This window comes from Pteropus vampyrus, unplaced genomic scaffold, assembly GCF_000151845.1.
Source record: "Pteropus vampyrus isolate Shadow unplaced genomic scaffold, Pvam_2.0 Scaffold6, whole genome shotgun sequence".
In the NCBI taxonomy this organism is placed as follows: Eukaryota; Metazoa; Chordata; class Mammalia; order Chiroptera; family Pteropodidae; genus Pteropus; species Pteropus vampyrus.
In genome coordinates this window covers 5,078,908-5,095,738 of record NW_011888787.1, presented here as the reverse complement: position 1 = coordinate 5,095,738, position 16,831 = coordinate 5,078,908, and positions in this window count along the sequence as shown.

The following is a 16,831-nucleotide window of genomic DNA, read 5'->3' as shown; positions in this document are numbered from 1 at the left end:
CCCCCCAACCTCATTTTTATTACAGCTCTATGTGCGTCCAACCTTCTTCTATTAAAGAACATCATGTGTTTGACTAGTAGCGGGCCCAGCGCCCGGAGACTTACCAGATGCCCGGGACCCATCAGGCTGGTCAGAGATCAATGTTTCAAAGACTCCTCAACGTGGATAAGAGAAACGTGGCTAATCATTTTGTTGTTAGGTTAGATTAACTTTAGGAAACGTGATTGTAGAATGAGCTTCCAAAAAGATTTTCAAAAACTCGAAATGCCCTGGAAAGAGAGAAAAATATGTCTAAGAAGAGATACCAAGGAAGTAAGAAGAGGTAGATGACATTCTTCCTTACCTATAACCCAGCTTCGAGTTCTATCCAGCCTCTCTAAACATGTCTTTGGTTCACTTCATTAAGGCCAGAAAATTATTTTTACAAGTTTCAGCCTCTGCGGACAATATTTCAGGAAGTTATGGGTCACCAGGACCACCTAGACTGTCACAAAATAAGCCATTGATGTGCTATATGAGCTTCCGTGGGGGCACCCGGCTACACAACAGGATTTGCAGCAGAGCTGTGCTGAAAGATAACATTCATAAGAGACGAGAAAACAAGATTCTTTCTGAGAAAATAAATGGTTTTTGTGCGTACATGAAAGAGAAAAAAACCCTTTTTTTCACACTAAGCATTTTACTCTCTCAAATAATCTTGCATCTCGTTCCCTGGAGTTCTGGGAGGTCAGGGGGAGAAGTGGCCTATCACAGGAAGTCAGTTTTCATCCTTCCAGCTTCCCATCACATCACATTTACATCTTCCCCCAAGGTGATGAGAAGTTCCTAAACCAAGAAGCAATCCTTGAGATCTGAACACCAGCAATTCTGAGGTTTAGAGGGACGGTTAATAGTGAGGCAAAATGCAAAGGTAACAATGAATGACCCCAAAGTGTCCACTAAAGTTTCAAAGAGAACATTCCACATAAAGCCTACCAACCAGGATGGTATGGAACCCCAAAGTCTGTAAATTATTCATCCTTCAAATCAAGTCCTATTGGTTTTAGCTTAGAAAGAGTCTGGTGCTAATGGTGCCAAGATTCTGAGTCCACAGAGAAGAAAGAATTCTGGCCACTGCCTGTCCCGTGCGTGCTGGGTCTCAGGGTGCGTTAAGTGGCTCAGTACAACCATCGACGTGAATTAAAACTTCGTTTTGAGAGAATAGGAAGGCAGAGGGCAATTGCTGTTATTGAAGACCTACTGTATTTCAGGCACTGTGCCAGGCACTGAACATATGGGATCCTTTTTAATCTCAGCACAAATATAATTTGCTCCAAACACGACTGAGAAAGGAAAAAATGATCTGTACAGGCCAGTAGAGGCTTTAGAAGTGTGATATACAAACCCTGGTACGTGACCTGCAACCTGTCTGTCTCGTTCATGGCTGGATCCCCAGGGCCCAGCACAGGGCCTCGCATGTAGTAGACGTTCAAAAAATATTTTTGAATAAATGCACATTTTAAACCCATTCCCCCTTCAGAAAAACAAAGCCCTTCATCGTGTTACATAATTTCAAAATGGTTAAATATCATAATAAAAATATTGATACGATGGAAATTTTGAATGAGGCTTTTCAAATTACACAGATCCTACTCTTTGTTACCCCCTTCGAGGGGTCACGTCTCGCTGGGTAAAAATTACCGCCTTAGAAATAGCCGAGTCTGAAGTTTAAAAATGAGAAAAATCATAAGGCAATAATCATAAATATATACGGTACCCAGGTACAGAGCTATCCATTGTGGGATATTTCTGTAACCAAAAAGGAGAAATAATGACTGGAACTGTCCATAATAAATCATGTAACACTCATACAATAGAATGTTCTATATCCACTAAAATCAAGATTTCAAGGATATGTAGTGACATGGGGAAATACTGTATAATTTTAAGTGAAAAGAGATAGATACAAAACTGTATGTGTATTTTCTCTGTTGTAATGCCTACACATCATATATGCACGGAAAAATGCTGGAAGGAAATACGCCAAAACGTTCATTGTGATTATTTCTAGGTGGTGGAATAATTAGTGATGTTTAATTCTTCTTATTTATCAGTATTTCCTATTATTTTTATAGCACACTTGTATTATTTACATAATTTTAAAAGTTTGTTTTTTTTTTTAAGAAAGAAAGATTTGATAGTAGAACCATAGTGATTAAAAAAATAGAGTTGACTTCTCCTTGGTGCCACACTTTGCTCTAAAGAAATGGCAGAAGAGAGAACAGAATAACTTTTTCTGCTAATTTTTAAAAAAGGATTGTCCCTTTAATTAAGCCTATCAGCAGCATAGTCAGCCACTCTGCTGCTTTGACTCAAGAATTTTATCTTTAGTTTTCTATGTAGCCTCTCTGAAAAGTTACCTTTGCATTCTGTGGGAAAGACTTCAACAGTTAGAAAAACACTTCTGGAAATAGTGTCAATTATTCACTTGAAAACCATTGTTCACCTACTGGGCCCCAGGTGCTGTGGCGGGCACTTAGAGAAGGTCTATTTCATTCTGAGGTCTTTATAACACTCTGTAGATGGGAGCATGAAAGGCGGGCTATTTATTTCTTCCCAGGAGCTCCCACAATCGGGGGGGAGCCAGTAGCACCGCAATCAAAAAGGAAGGCCCAACAAAAAAGAAGGAAATCCTGTCATTTTCAACAAAATGGATGGAACTTGAGAGCGTTATGTTCAGCGAAATAAGCCAGACAGAGAAAGACAAATACGGTATAATCTCGTTTATCTGTGGAATCTAAAAAAGCCAAACTCATAGAAATAGAGAGTGGTTGCCAGGGGCAAGAGGGTGGGGAAAATGGGGAGAAGTTACAAACTTCCAGTTGTAAGATGAATAAATTCTGGAGCCCTAACACACAACATAGTGGTTATAGTCAACAATAGCGTTGTGTATACTTGAAAGTTATCAGGGGCAGAGGTAAATGTTCTTACCACACACACACACACACACACACACACACACACACACACACACACACAGATAGAATTACGTGAAATGAGAGAAGTGTTAACTAACCTGATTGTGGTAATCATTTCAAAATGCATGTGGGTATCAAATCATCGTATTGTATGCCTTAAACTTACACAATGTTACTTGTCAGCTATGTCTCATTAAAACCAGAAAAAAAATTTTTTTAAAAAGAAAGAAAAAGGAAGGCTCGGCTCAGATGAGAATCGAGTCAAAAGCTCTGCCTTGTTCTGTGGGTGGCTGGAGTCAGCCTGGTGGGAGCGCTACCTGTGCCAGGTCTTGCTCAGCTCAAAGGGCCCTGGGGTCAGAAAATGCCAGAAAGAGCCCACAGGTCCTCATTAAAACCTTCCGAGCCTGGATTGCACATTCTTCGTTGAGGGAAGCGTGGGGTGGGTGTGGGGGTTGAGCTGTGTGTTGAATTTGAAGAGAAATATTTTGAAATTGTACTACTTCTGCCAGAATGACATCAACTGTGACAATAATAAGATAATATTAATAGTAAGTGAATCAACAAATAAAGCAGCTAGGGAGACAGTATGCAGACCGGCCTCCAGCATTTACACTGTGACCTCTTGGCCTCAGAGCCCTTGTCTGCAAAATGGGGATCATAATACTTCTCTTGCAAGGTAGTTTTGAGAATTAGAAATAACATGTGTAGCATGCAGGATACGATCCCTGATGAATATGTCATTTGATTGTGATAGATGTAAAACTAGTCTTATTGGTCCATTCATACTTTTAGAGTTACCTATGTTTGTATAGCTAGATTTTTTTTTTTTTAATAGAAGTGAAAACAGCCTATTGATAGCCAGAAAGGTGGAGAGGAGCAGGAAGCCAGGGTCTGTGGGAGGGCTGAGAGCCTTGAACCACATATGAGTGTTAGAGCTCCCCCTCCAGGCAGAGTTTGGTGTGTATTAGTAAAATATTGGGCACAGCTTAAATAAACCCCTCAAAGCCAGACGAAAACCCAGAATGCTCAGTTTGTTTTTATACAAAAAATAGTACTACTTATTCAATCGGCTTTGCCCAACAATGTTAAAATTACTATATTAATGTTACTATGTCTATATTACTGTAGCTAATGGGATGATACGCAATTTAGAGCAAGTTGTTTTTCAATGCCAGCACCGCCATCTAAATAGGTGGCTTTCTCATTAATCTCGGATGGTAATCGATGCTTTTTTTCACCTAAAGCGTAAGCAGAACTAACTCTCCAGGAATCTTTCTCAATTTGCCATCTCTCAAAACCACCAACATCATTTCTATTTTACAAGTACACAGCAAGCATTTCTTGGCTATTAACTCTGTAAAACAAACAGACCAACCAACAAACAACGTGCTAAAAGCTCGGGAGAACATGAGAGAAGGGTAAAGTGTGGATTCCTGCCCTTGAGGATTTTCTAATCTAGTTGTGAAGACAAAGAATACGTACATGAAATGGTTAAGTCTCAAGCAAGAAAAAGTGTGAGCTTATCTATGCCACATGAGCCCCGTTCCAACACCTAGTTTATGGTACAACATAGGGGCTCCACAGGTATTTGATAAACTAAACTGAATAACATAATGATAGAATAAATTCCAAATGACTACAAGAGAAAACTCCCTTTCCCCGCCTTATTTTTCTCTTTAGCACTTAACACCTTCTAACACGCTATTCTTTATTTTGTTTCTCAATTATTTCCCCTCTCGAAATGTGAGCTTCCTGAGGGCGGAGATTTTGTCTGTTTATTCTCTGCATGTCCACAGAGAATAGGCTTGTGCCTGGAACATCACAGTCACCCAGTAAATACTTGTCGAATGAATAAAGGAATGAATGTTTCAGCCATAATTTATCAGTGGAGCACATGTAGGTGAGACGGTGCTTTCTGGAGTTCCATGGAATTTCGGGTCAGGGCTAATGACCACAGGACAAAATACTTAACAAAAAGGGTGCTTGGTGCAGCTTTGTTTTTACAACCACGGCAAGTTGGAAACCATTTAAAAGAGAGGAATGGCTAAGCAAATTATGGCGCATCTCTATAATGGCTATCATGAATCCGTTAAAACAGCAGCATAAATCTATATTCTGTTGGAAAGATATTTACGCTGTATTAGAAACGATGGAATAAAATTACAAAATAGAGTCTTGTCTTTAAAACAATTTGGGGGGGAGCTAGAGGCATGTAAACGGAAAAGCGTCTGCAACTTTCTATAGAATGATATGACCAGGGGGCAGGATTACAGGTGGGGTTTTCATTTCTTCTTTAAACCTTTTTATATTGTCTGATTTTTTAAAATTTATTTATTTAAGTTAGTTTCAAGTACACAGTACATCGGTTAGACATCTATATAGATCATAAAACAAGCCCCCCAATTGCTCCCTCCCTCCCTGGCCCTCCACCTAGCCAATGTATTAATGCTAACTGCTTTCCCTCTGCCATGCTCCCCATCCCCGTGACCAACTATCGACTACAAATCTGTACTTCTTTAACCCTTCCTCCCATTCTCCCAGCCCCCTGACCTCCCTCCCCTCTGTCCGTCACCAAATTGTCCACTACATTTGCGAGTCTGTTTTTGATTAGTCTGTTCTGTTCGTTTCTTAGATACCGCATATAAGAGAAATCATATGGTATTTATCTTTCTCTGTCTGACTTAATTTCACTCAGCATAAGAACCTCTAGGTCCCTCCATGTCATTGCAAATATTGTCTGATTTTAAAACAACAGCAATAATAATATGCACGCATTATTTTAAAATCAGAAGTTTTTAAAGTAGAATTTCTGGGAACCCCATCCTGCAGCTGTCCCAGGAATGCAGAAATCATCTGCCTGGCCCCTGCGGTGGTCCCGCGCTCATCACCCCCCACTTCCTGCTTCTCCGCACCTCCCAGTGGCTCCTGTGCGACATAAATTATAGCTGACTGTAACTGATCCAGGCAGTCTGAGATTAACTTGTGGTGGTATCGATTTCAGATGGTGGTCAAATTTAATAGCCAGTGGTCATTATGGAGGTTTCGCTCTCCATCCTTCTTGACAAAGACTGCCCTGGATCGCCAACTGAGCTTTCATCAGTGAAATCCCGGTGGACTGCTGTCTCAGGTCCTGACGGCAAGATTCTGTGCCCTAATAGAAGAACCAGCTCCCTAAGGAATTGCATCCCTAAATAATCAAATAGGACCAGGCCATCACTGGGCTAGTAATAAGAGAGTAACATAGAAGCTTTGGCTGGGTGAATATGCCTTGGAAGTCACAGAAATCAGGGGTGGGGAGAAACTAAAACATATTCCTTTTACTCAAGGCCCCCAGGGCTCTGCTGGTGACACTAAGCGTCCCCTAGACTTGGCTCAAGAGTCCCAAACATCCACTTTGTCCTGCCGATTCTGGTTAATTACCAATGCCTGTAACTGGAGGGGAGGTCAGGTGTTTTCTTTCAGACAGATAGTATCTACTGGTCCAGAGGCCTGGGGTGGTGCTGGGAAGCAGGTCGTAGAAACAGCATGGACTTCTGCGGTCAGGGTGACTTGGGACAAGTTCTTAAATTCTCTGAACTTCAGTTGTGTCTTCCATAAAGTCATGTTATTAATATGTACTTCACACAGTTTTAAAGCATCTATGAGATTATAAATGCCTCACCAGTGCATGGCACATAGTAGAGGTTTGATAAGTGTTTATTCTTCTATCAACGTCCACAGATGTCTCCATCAGATTGAAAATTCCTACACAGGTAAATGAAAACCGCTTCTCTACTCAAAGCAGTCTTAACACCGAATGTGAAGGTTTTACACACCAAACAATTCTCCAATTCTCTGCAGATACCAACTGGGTGCCCTGTAATTTAATTCAGTTCTGACACCAGCCGCCCAAAGTCCGTGCAGACTCCACAGGCTAAGGGCTCAGGCCCACAAGATTGTCCCCACTTCAGATGCCAATTGCAAGTAGTGGGTTACCCACACTTCTGCACAACTTGGCTACAAATCCAGAGTTCCCAGAACCTCCTCCTCAGGCGCAATAACTTGCAATAATGGCTCACAGAACTCAGAGAAACACTCCCAGGGACGAAAACTAAATATTTATTTCTCATATCACAATATCACAATAGGCCTTAAGACCCTGAACCCTGGACAATGAAGTTATTCTAATTTCTCGTAGCCTAACTAGTTCTTACTTGATTTATTTAGTGGCTATTAAGAAAGTGAGGGAGGGGACAATATATCGATATCTCACTAAGTGTCAGACGCTCTTCTGGATGTCAGGCTTACATCACATCCTCACGACTCGCCATCACTGTGAGAAAACCCCAATGCCCCAATGAGGCCCACAGAGGCTCAGCGGTTGCCCAGCGCGATGTAAATGACAGAGCTGGTCTTCAAACCCAAGGCTATCAGCTCCCAAAGCCCTCTTCTGTAAATCATAGCTAGGTTGTTTTAAGTGAGAAAAACTAGTATGAAATTTTGTTATCCTGTTATTTAGGGGTGGAGGTTGGTCATTTTTATAAACAGGTGTAGTTGAAGTCCAATTTTACTTCAGTCATGAAGTTCCCCAGTTATTCAGCTAGGGGCTGAGTCTGGGTACATTCTATTACACGATAACAACAACCACAGCTCATGTTCTTTTGATGACTTACTACGTGTCTGGCTAAGTACATCGTATGGATTAAATGGATTCTCATTTCATCTTTCACAAAAAGTCCATGAAGGAGGCATTCTTATTCCCATTTTACAGATGAGAAAACTGCCATGCGATGAGGCTAAGTAACGTTGCCCAAACAGCAGAGGCTGATTTGAGTGACTTGCCTCTGAACCACCCACTTCCCGTGGAAGGGTGTGTCTTGAGCAGACTGGTGGCGAAGGCCACACCCTGATCAGGAGCCTGCAGCGCACTTCCCCCTCCCAACTTCGAGAACTAAGCAGCATCCCTCCCCAGGCCCAGAGTGGCCCGGGGAAGGCTCAAAGGGTGACCTCTTGCCTGATCCTCAGAGGTCTGTACTCAGTTCTCACCCCCTAGGGCCGGGGGAGAGGGGTGGCTGGGACAGTCCCTAACCCGCTGGGAGGAGCCCAGCTCCTTGGCTTGGCCTTAGAAAGAAAGCAGGAGCCAGGCCAGCAGGAGCCTCTGAGCTTGGGGTGTCAAAAAGAGTCACAGCTGAGGCAGAGATTTAGTCACATGCTCTAAAGGAGCTTTTGTGACCATGACTCACCAAGCCACACTGTTTTACAAGTGGAATGGTTATGCAAATTTTCTTCCACAAAAAGAAAAATCACTGTCAGACTAAGAAAAGACACAAACACAAATAATACCTATAGGAGACAGGAGACCTAAGAAATACAAATTAAATTTCACAAGATGAAGAAAAAATTATGTAAAACTACACTCCGGTATTTCTTATTACTGCACAGTATAAAGTGGTTATCTGTTATAAAATGTAGAATTATTTTTCCAAAGGCTCACAGTCCATGAGAAGATTCTTCAGGGACTGACAGCATGCAGATAGCATTGTTTAAGAAATGTGCCTCGAAAGTGAATGAGCAACAAGTGCTTGACCTCAGGTCTGCACAGACTAGCCGTTCGGTTCTGCCCAAATGACAGACATTACCTTAAAGGGCCAGGACTTGTTAAAACAGATCTAGTTCCCTAATACAGTGGCCTTCAATTTTTATCAATCACACAACCCTAGCAGTAAAATCTTTTGGACATGTACCCAGTATAAGTCTATTTCTTTATCTACAAATTATAGATAAATGTACCTCAGTCATTGGCTAATATTTCAAGGCTTAGTATACACTTAGGGTAAAGCTTATCGTAAATGCCAGTGGAGATAAAGGCACTGTCCCCTTGATAATTTCTAAATTTGTGTTTGCCAACTTCTTGTCTGATCTAATTAGATGGCCACTGTTTCTAACCTCATAATATATCTGATAATGAGCCTATATTGGATTAGGGACAGTGAGGTTTTCTATTGTTTACATGGATTTCTGTTACTGGTATTATCTTCAACACGTTCTTCTTTGTGGGGTTCTTGTTAAGCCGTTCCCCTACTTTGTAAGGGTTTAGTTAAAATAAAATAATACAATCTGTACATCTCTGAAGTAGCACAAATGAGCTATGATACTCTGAAAACAGATGAGTGAAGGAAGACACAACCATCAAACTGTGTGCATGTGTGTGTGCGTGTGGGTGTGTATATGTGTCTGTATGTGACACGTAGTGTGCCTCAGGACACCCCTTGAGATCTGTATGTGGCATGGGAACAACAAACAGGCCAAACAACCATGCATTGCTCAAGCCATATATTAAATTTAAGTAGAACTTGACTTCTTTCTTAGTGTTCGATGATGTGTTAGCAGATATTCCAATATTTTCTTCCTGTATTCCCAGTCTATCATTTAGCACTTCCTGAGCTGCCCATTCTTCACTCTGGGGTGTCGAGGGCTATGTCCTCATAGACCCAGGAGCTCTTGGTGTCTAGGTCTGTGGGTGTGTTGGTGGGGGTTGGATCCTGCTCTGAGTCAGGCCACCCACAAAGAGACCTCACACCTTGCATCACGGTACCAAAGCCTTCTTTGAAAAGACTCTAGAAGGGAAAGGAGGTGAATACACAAGCTTTTCCATCACCCCTCCCTTGAACCAGCCCCAGGACAGCCTCTAACCCCCTTTCTGGTCATTGTAAATAAAAATAGTGGTTGTAGACTAAATGACTTCCCTGGAAAAGTCCATTGATCAAGCAAAGGAGGAAATTAACAAAGCCATACCTGATTGAGGAAGGAGATAATGGGACTTTTTAGAAAAGCTACTGTTCGTTTTTCCCATGGATCTCGTGATATAGTTGTGCCTCATCTTACTCCCTGACACGTATCACCGTGGGCTGCAACAGATGATGTTTCTGTGTTTGCCTCCTTCACTAGATTATAGGTCCTTTGAAGCAGGACCAATAGGTTTGGCAGGGTCGGTGACTACCACGGTATCTGGCATAGTAGGTGCTCAATAAATGTTGCTGAATGAATACATTCTTGGGGATAATAATAACCTATGAGGATCAAAGGAGATACTGTAAGTAAAGTACTTAGCACAGAGTAATTGCTCAATAAATATACATTTTGTTGCATAAGATAATTGCTTAATCAGTGACAGCAATTTTATTATATTTTTTAATAGTACTTTGTAAACCGTAAAACAGTACATTAATTTATAGTTTCAATCTCCCCAGTTTCCACTGTAGGAATTAACCGCCTGAGAGATCAGAAGTTCTGAGCGTGCACAGGCCTGGCTGCCACTCTGGGATGAGGAAGGCTTTGGGCCCGGGGCTTGATTCTGTATTTAGAAAGCCATTCGTAATCAGGACGTATGTTACTCAGGTCGGGTGTAAGATGTATGATTTTATTCTCTCTACCCTTGTACCCTTGATTCTGGGATCCACTTTACAGCATCTTTCCTAGTTCACCTGGTACTGCTACATTCTGTGGAAATAACCTAACCAGTGGCCCGTTATTCACTGAGATTCCTTCTAGACATCTCTACATCTCTACACCCCTTCTGCAGTCTCTTCTAGAACATTCACTAAAGTTTGGCTCCTCTCTCAGAACCCCTGTCCATCATACAGCAGTGACAAAATCCCTTTCCATCCTTCCACCCATCCATCCATCCATCCATCCATCCATCCATCCATCCATCCATCCATCCAATAAATAATGTGTTTCCTCTCATTTGTACTATATACTTGGTGTTATTGTAGGTGCGGGTATACAGCAGTGAAGGAAACAGACACAAATCTCTGACCTCACGGGGCTTCCATTCAAATTAAATTAGGAAAATACATAGTGTCCGATGGTGATAAGTGCTACAGAGAAAGAGAAGCAGACAAGGGAGCAGGGAATTTGGCTGGGTGTTGGGGGACTAGCTGCACATTTAACCTGGTACTGGAGGAAAATCTGGCTGGACAGAGGGAACAATTCATGCCTCTGACCGGAAGCAGTGAGCAGCAGGGAGTAAGGCAGGAGGCAATATCAGAGCTGTATCTGCAGGGGCTGGAGGCTCTGTACTTATTTGGCTTACAGTCTGAGTGAGACAGGAAGCCAGTGGAGATAGAGTGACACGAACTTATTTATGTTCTAACCTGGATCATGCTGGCTGCTAAGTCGATCATAGACCTGGTGGGGAAGGGGGTACAATGGGAAGCAGTGAGACCAGGGAGGGGGCTGATACCGTAACCCCAGGTGAGAGACAGTGGGGCTTGGACCAGGCAGTAATGGTGGAGGTGATGAGAAGCAGCCAGATTCCGAATGTCTTCTTAAGGTAGAAAAATGCAGGATTTGCTGATAGATTAAATGTGAAGGTGAGAGGAAGAAGCCCCCGAAAACGGAGGCCTCGAATGAGACACTACTCCTTTATCCTCCTGTGGAGAGTCATGAAAGATGAGTTTCTTGCAGCTTTTGCCCTAAACCAAAGCCAATTTTCTAAATTTAGCCTTTCTTTTTTAGCCATTGCTCAAGGCATACATTTCTTGAAAAGTAAGTGTATTTGAAGTTTCCAAATAGTCTAACAGTACATAAAATATATGATGTGTGCAGATTCTCTGTGATGAATATCAATCTCTGAAACTCCTCGCTTCCAAAAATTCTATCAGCAAAATTAGAATTGCAATTTTATTCTTCTTCGGTTGTCTGATTAAGGTTTCATTTAAGCCTTGGGCTTCTTTTTGAAAGCCCTATAAACATTTTTACACACCTACTCATATATTACCAAAGTCATTCTGAATTCAGCCTACAGTAAAATTAATTACCATGTCACAAGTCTGTCACATTTCAAGAGAAATCATAAATATTTCCTCCGACCTGATTCAATGTCACTTTCAAATGAAACAATATTGGCAACAAATTTCTTCGTATTACAATATATTCTTTAGTTGGAAATTTTCCATGTAAATATATCCATAAAGTTTTTCGAAGACCATTTTTAACCCGCAGAGACGATAATAAATCAATACTTATATATCTTGAAAAATCCATAGACCCATAAAATCCACATGCTTTTCCAGTTCCCCCCCCTGGGACTGTACCACGAGGATGGCAGCCGCAGAAACAGAAGCCAAGCCTGGGCGTGCGGGGAAGCGCCAAGCGTTCAGGAGACCAAGCTGGTGGGAGAGCTGCCGCGAGAGCAGGAAGCCAAGTCCTCACAGATGACGGCAGGGCGGGCACCACGAGCCGCAGCTGCCAAAGCCAGGATTCAAGCGCAGTCTGGATCCTGAAAGCCAAGCCCAAACCCACCACGGCGGCCGCCCTGCAGGCAGGCAGAGCGGTGTCCCGGAAAGCACACCGGACCGCGCGGGTTCAAATCCCGGCTCTGCCACTTAGACAGCCGTGTGACCTTAGGCACGGGAATCTCTTAATGCTTCAGTTTCCTCATCTGTTAAAAATGACCAGCCTTATGGGATTGTGGTGAGGACTTGATGTAAGGGGTTTAAAACAAGGCCTAATACACAACTGGTACTTGGTAGAGTATATATATCTATAGATAGATAGATAGAAAGATAGATAGAAAGATAGATAGAAAGATAGATAGATAGATAGATAGATGGATGATAGATATCCAACTATACATATATATTTTATATATATATTCCATATATAGTGTATACACACACACGCGCACACACACATATAGGGCATAGAATAATGTAGTATGTATAATTAATTTAAGTCAAAAGGACTGACTTTGAGTCCCTACCTCTGTCACTAATTATTTTATCTCTTTTCCTCAGTTTCCTGAGGACATTAATGACGATCTTTCCTGGAGCTCGTAAGGTTTAAATAAGATAGTATGAAAGATTTCTGCAAAGTATAGAAAAGTATAAACAGGTGTGAGCTATTTTCATGAGGATATTGTCTATTCTGCTCTTCCTATATTATGATTATTCACTTCTCCGTCCTGGTGAGTCTGAATTTCATGGACTTTGACCTGCTGCCTGGTCAGTCACAGCAGTGACTGGTCAACGAAACCACGTACCTCAGGCTGACCAGCCTCCCCCACCGGGACCTCATGTCCTTGTTGGGAGCTGCTCCTTCAGGACTGTCTCGCGAGGAGACACAAAGGGGTCTTCATGAGACTGGAGTGGAGATGTGTAGGCTGAACTTGCTCACGCTGATAATTTAGGTCTTTGTGCTCTGTGCTTAGATGACTAAAGTAACAGCTAAAAGAGGAGATGAAGAGGCTGCTGGGCCGAGTGAGCTGAAGAGGTTACATGTGGGGGAGGCAGCTCAGGGGAGCCGAATGTGTTCCTCTCGCTCGCTTTCTGGTTTCGCTGTCTTCAGCAGAAGGAGGATTCCATGCCATTTCCTCTTCTCCAGAGACAAGAAGACAGAGCAGTTGAATAAAAAGGAAAAGGATGTTAAACCTGATGCACACCCAAAATCTAGATCAACAGCGCTGTGGAACCCCAACGACTCCAACTATTCTTTCCCAGCCGTTTCCCAAGTAGGAAAAGGAGTTTTCCTATAATTTTTTTTTTTTGCCCTTCTTCTTTTCCCCCAGACTTAGGAGCCTCATGGAGCGATCATCCACATATCATACAATTCCCCATTATAGTGTATAGTTTAACGGGTTTTTGTTCACTTATATTATTGCACAATCATTGCGACAATCCAATTTCAGAACAGCTCCATGACCCCAAGCCGACATATGCCCACGTGCAGCCAGTGCCCGCCCCGTCCCCTGCCCCGGATTTGTCTTTAGTTTGTCTTTTGTAGAAATTCCATAAAAACGGAATCGCGCTCTATGCAGTCTTTTGTTTCTGGCTCCTTTCACTCCGCATGATGCTTGTGAGATTCATCCATGTCGCTGCATTTATCGGCGGTAGTTCCTTCTTATTGCCGAGGAGGGATCTGTTACATGGATATACCACGTTTTAGTTTGTCCGTTTACCAGCTAATGTGGAATGTTTTGTGGCTTCTTTTTAAAAATGCTCCACGTAATGGAGGTTGATTCCATTTCTTTGAAGACATATTTCTTTGCAATAGGAGCTGGGCCTCTTGAAACCCATTCTGCAGGGTCCCTGTGAAAATACAGCCTCTTCCAACTAGGAGCAAAGAGTCCATTCTGATGCTGTGCACAGGCAGACCTACCTCACTAAAGGTAAACGTAAATGCTAAAGTAGGGAAATCATTCTTTTTCCAGTACCTGATGCCTTAAAATAAAGGAATTTTCCAACTGGAGTAGATACACAGGACCGATGACCTCCTTGGGTGGTTTGCAGGTCACAGTCCACACTGCTGATCACAAGAGGGCCCAGAATGAGGAGAGCCAGGGGGACCCATCTCGTCACACCAGCAGCAGCAGAGCAGGCCACATCCCAGAAGAGGAGGATTCACAGACAGCCAAGAGTTTGGACCCCCGTCTCTTATCCTTCCTTCAGAAGCGTGTCCCCAGTGCGGAAGCCAACTGTGTCTTGGTATTTGGTGTTGTTCCTGATTCATTGAGCCCCTTCTCCTGGCAGGGATGGTTGAGGCACAGTGTGTTGCTAAGGAGAGTCTTGAGTTGACTTTAGAGGTTACAGTGTGGAGCCAAAAGGGAGATCAATGGAATCCCATCACCATTCCTGGCAAAAGGACACACAAGCTCTACTGATAGGGGACCCTTCATTCCTTCAGTCAGCAAATGTGCATTGACTGCCGCCATGTACAAGTCAGATGCCCTGATAGGCACGGGGGTAGGGAGAAGACAGTGTCAGGCCTCGATGAGCTCACTGTCCAGCAAGAGAGAGCAACTGATAAGCAAGTGAATGCAATCCTATAGAAGAGGTTATCCCAGAGCTCCACAAGAAGCACCCTGAGAACCTGGAGATGAGGGCTGGAGGAAGTGTTACAGTCGAATTGGCATTTCACCTGAGCCCTAAAAAATATGAGAAACCGGTCAAACAAGGGGAAAAGAGAGAGTAGTATTAAGACAGGCATTCAAGATGATTTTACACTATCTGGGATAAAGCTGCCCTTGGCCAAGCTAAAACCTGGATTCCCCCTGTGACTGAAGCAACAGAGTAATTTTGAGACCTGCCAAGAAGTCCTAGAGAGCTGACCGCTGGCCATTCACAGTGGACCAGCCACTTCAGCTGTTTAATCACATATTTGGTAAGCCAAGCCAGCTGGCAACAGAATTAATGGGGACAGAGATTTACTTTACAGCCAACTTGGCCAAGTGACTCCTGTTCCACCAGGAATGTTCTACTTGGTGTTTAAAATCCACCTTCTTGAAACTCTCTGGGGAGAGAGCCCAAAGAGCATTGCTAAAATAGTTAATACATCTCACATGTACTGTGCAACAAAGCAGCGCTGGCTAGTCTGGGGATGAGATGGGCCCAGGTTCTACAATGAGGAGGCGTCCTCCCCTACACCCCCTACCCCATCCCCAGCCTCTTCTAAACCCAGGAGTTAAGAGTAGCTGCTTTGGGGAACTTCTGGTTCAACATGGCAACTAGAACACATGCTTTGATCTCTGTTGCCTATCAAAAGTCCACTAAGACGATAGTATTTTGAAAGGTTTTTTTAAACCTACAAACACTAAGAGACTAGGGAAAGAAATTCAGCAGATAATACATGTCTAAAAATTTTAAAAGCTGAGAAGCAGATGGACCAGAAGTAACTGGATACAAAGGAGAGAGGAATAAAGCTAAGAAGGAGGAGTCAGGAAAAAGCAAGACTATCTGGACTGCAGATCCCCGAAAGGCTCAGGAATTGGAGGCACCAGGTGTTAGGGCTGGAAAAAGTACAAGCGACGAAAAGACTAAAAGAAGCACTTAGACCCACCAGCCCTTCTCTGCCTTGCCCATCAGATAATTACTCCTTACCCGCCCCAGTGGGAGGATGGAGATCTACTTGCTGGAGAGGTAAACCAGTCAGCCTCCAAACTTGACGATACTGGGTCCAACTGATGACGGCTATTAGCTTCTCCACTGAAATGGGGGATTGCGTGAAAGCCAGCATACTGCAAACCCCAGTCCCCTTCCCGTAAATGGCTCTAGAATGCCAGATCCAGGCTTATATGCCTCATGTAAGGCTTCCTCTCAAGAAACTGACCCGCTCAAGAGAAAATGCCTACAGATACTGACTTGGGGAGACCGCAAGCAAAGCAGCCTGGTCCCTTTTGATCCCCACTGCACAGTGAACCCCACTGGATAATAAGCCCCTACTATGTACACGGAGCTTTGTATCAGCATTTTAGTGCCTTAAGATGCTGATAATACCTTAGTGTTTTAATGTCTTAGTGTTGTAAAAATGAACAATCGGGGATTACCAGACATTTGAAGAATTCCTGTCACGTGACAGAGAACCCCTGCTAATACAGTGAGTGTCACCTAGAGTGGGAATGGAGGTGGGGCGCCCGGCAGAAGATTGCTGGGTTTTTGTAGTAAACCTGGTTGATATTTTTGATCTTTCCGGCTGTTTATATTTGTTATCTTGGGGGAAAAGGATTAAATTTAAAAATAGCTAAAAAGAAAAAGATGATATGTTTTATAATCCAGTGAGCTGGGTTTAAATTCTATCTCTGCCACTCACTGGCTATGTGACCTTGGACCAAAAAAAAAAAATAAAATAAAAATCTCTCTGAGCCTCAGTTTCCCCATGTGTAAAAAGGGTTAAAAAAAAAAAACAATAAATGTAGAATATGGCTGGCACCTTGTTGGTGCCGAATAAAGGGTATTTGCTGTTAGGACAAAGATGCTTTTTCTTTCAGCGACTTTCCCTTGGCACGAGCTTGAGTGTTACTGTGATTTTGTCAGGGTTATTGTTCCAATAAAATGCACCGGCAGAAAAACGCGTTCTCTTGGAAAAGAGTATTTGCCCTTTTAATATTGTATCCCTGA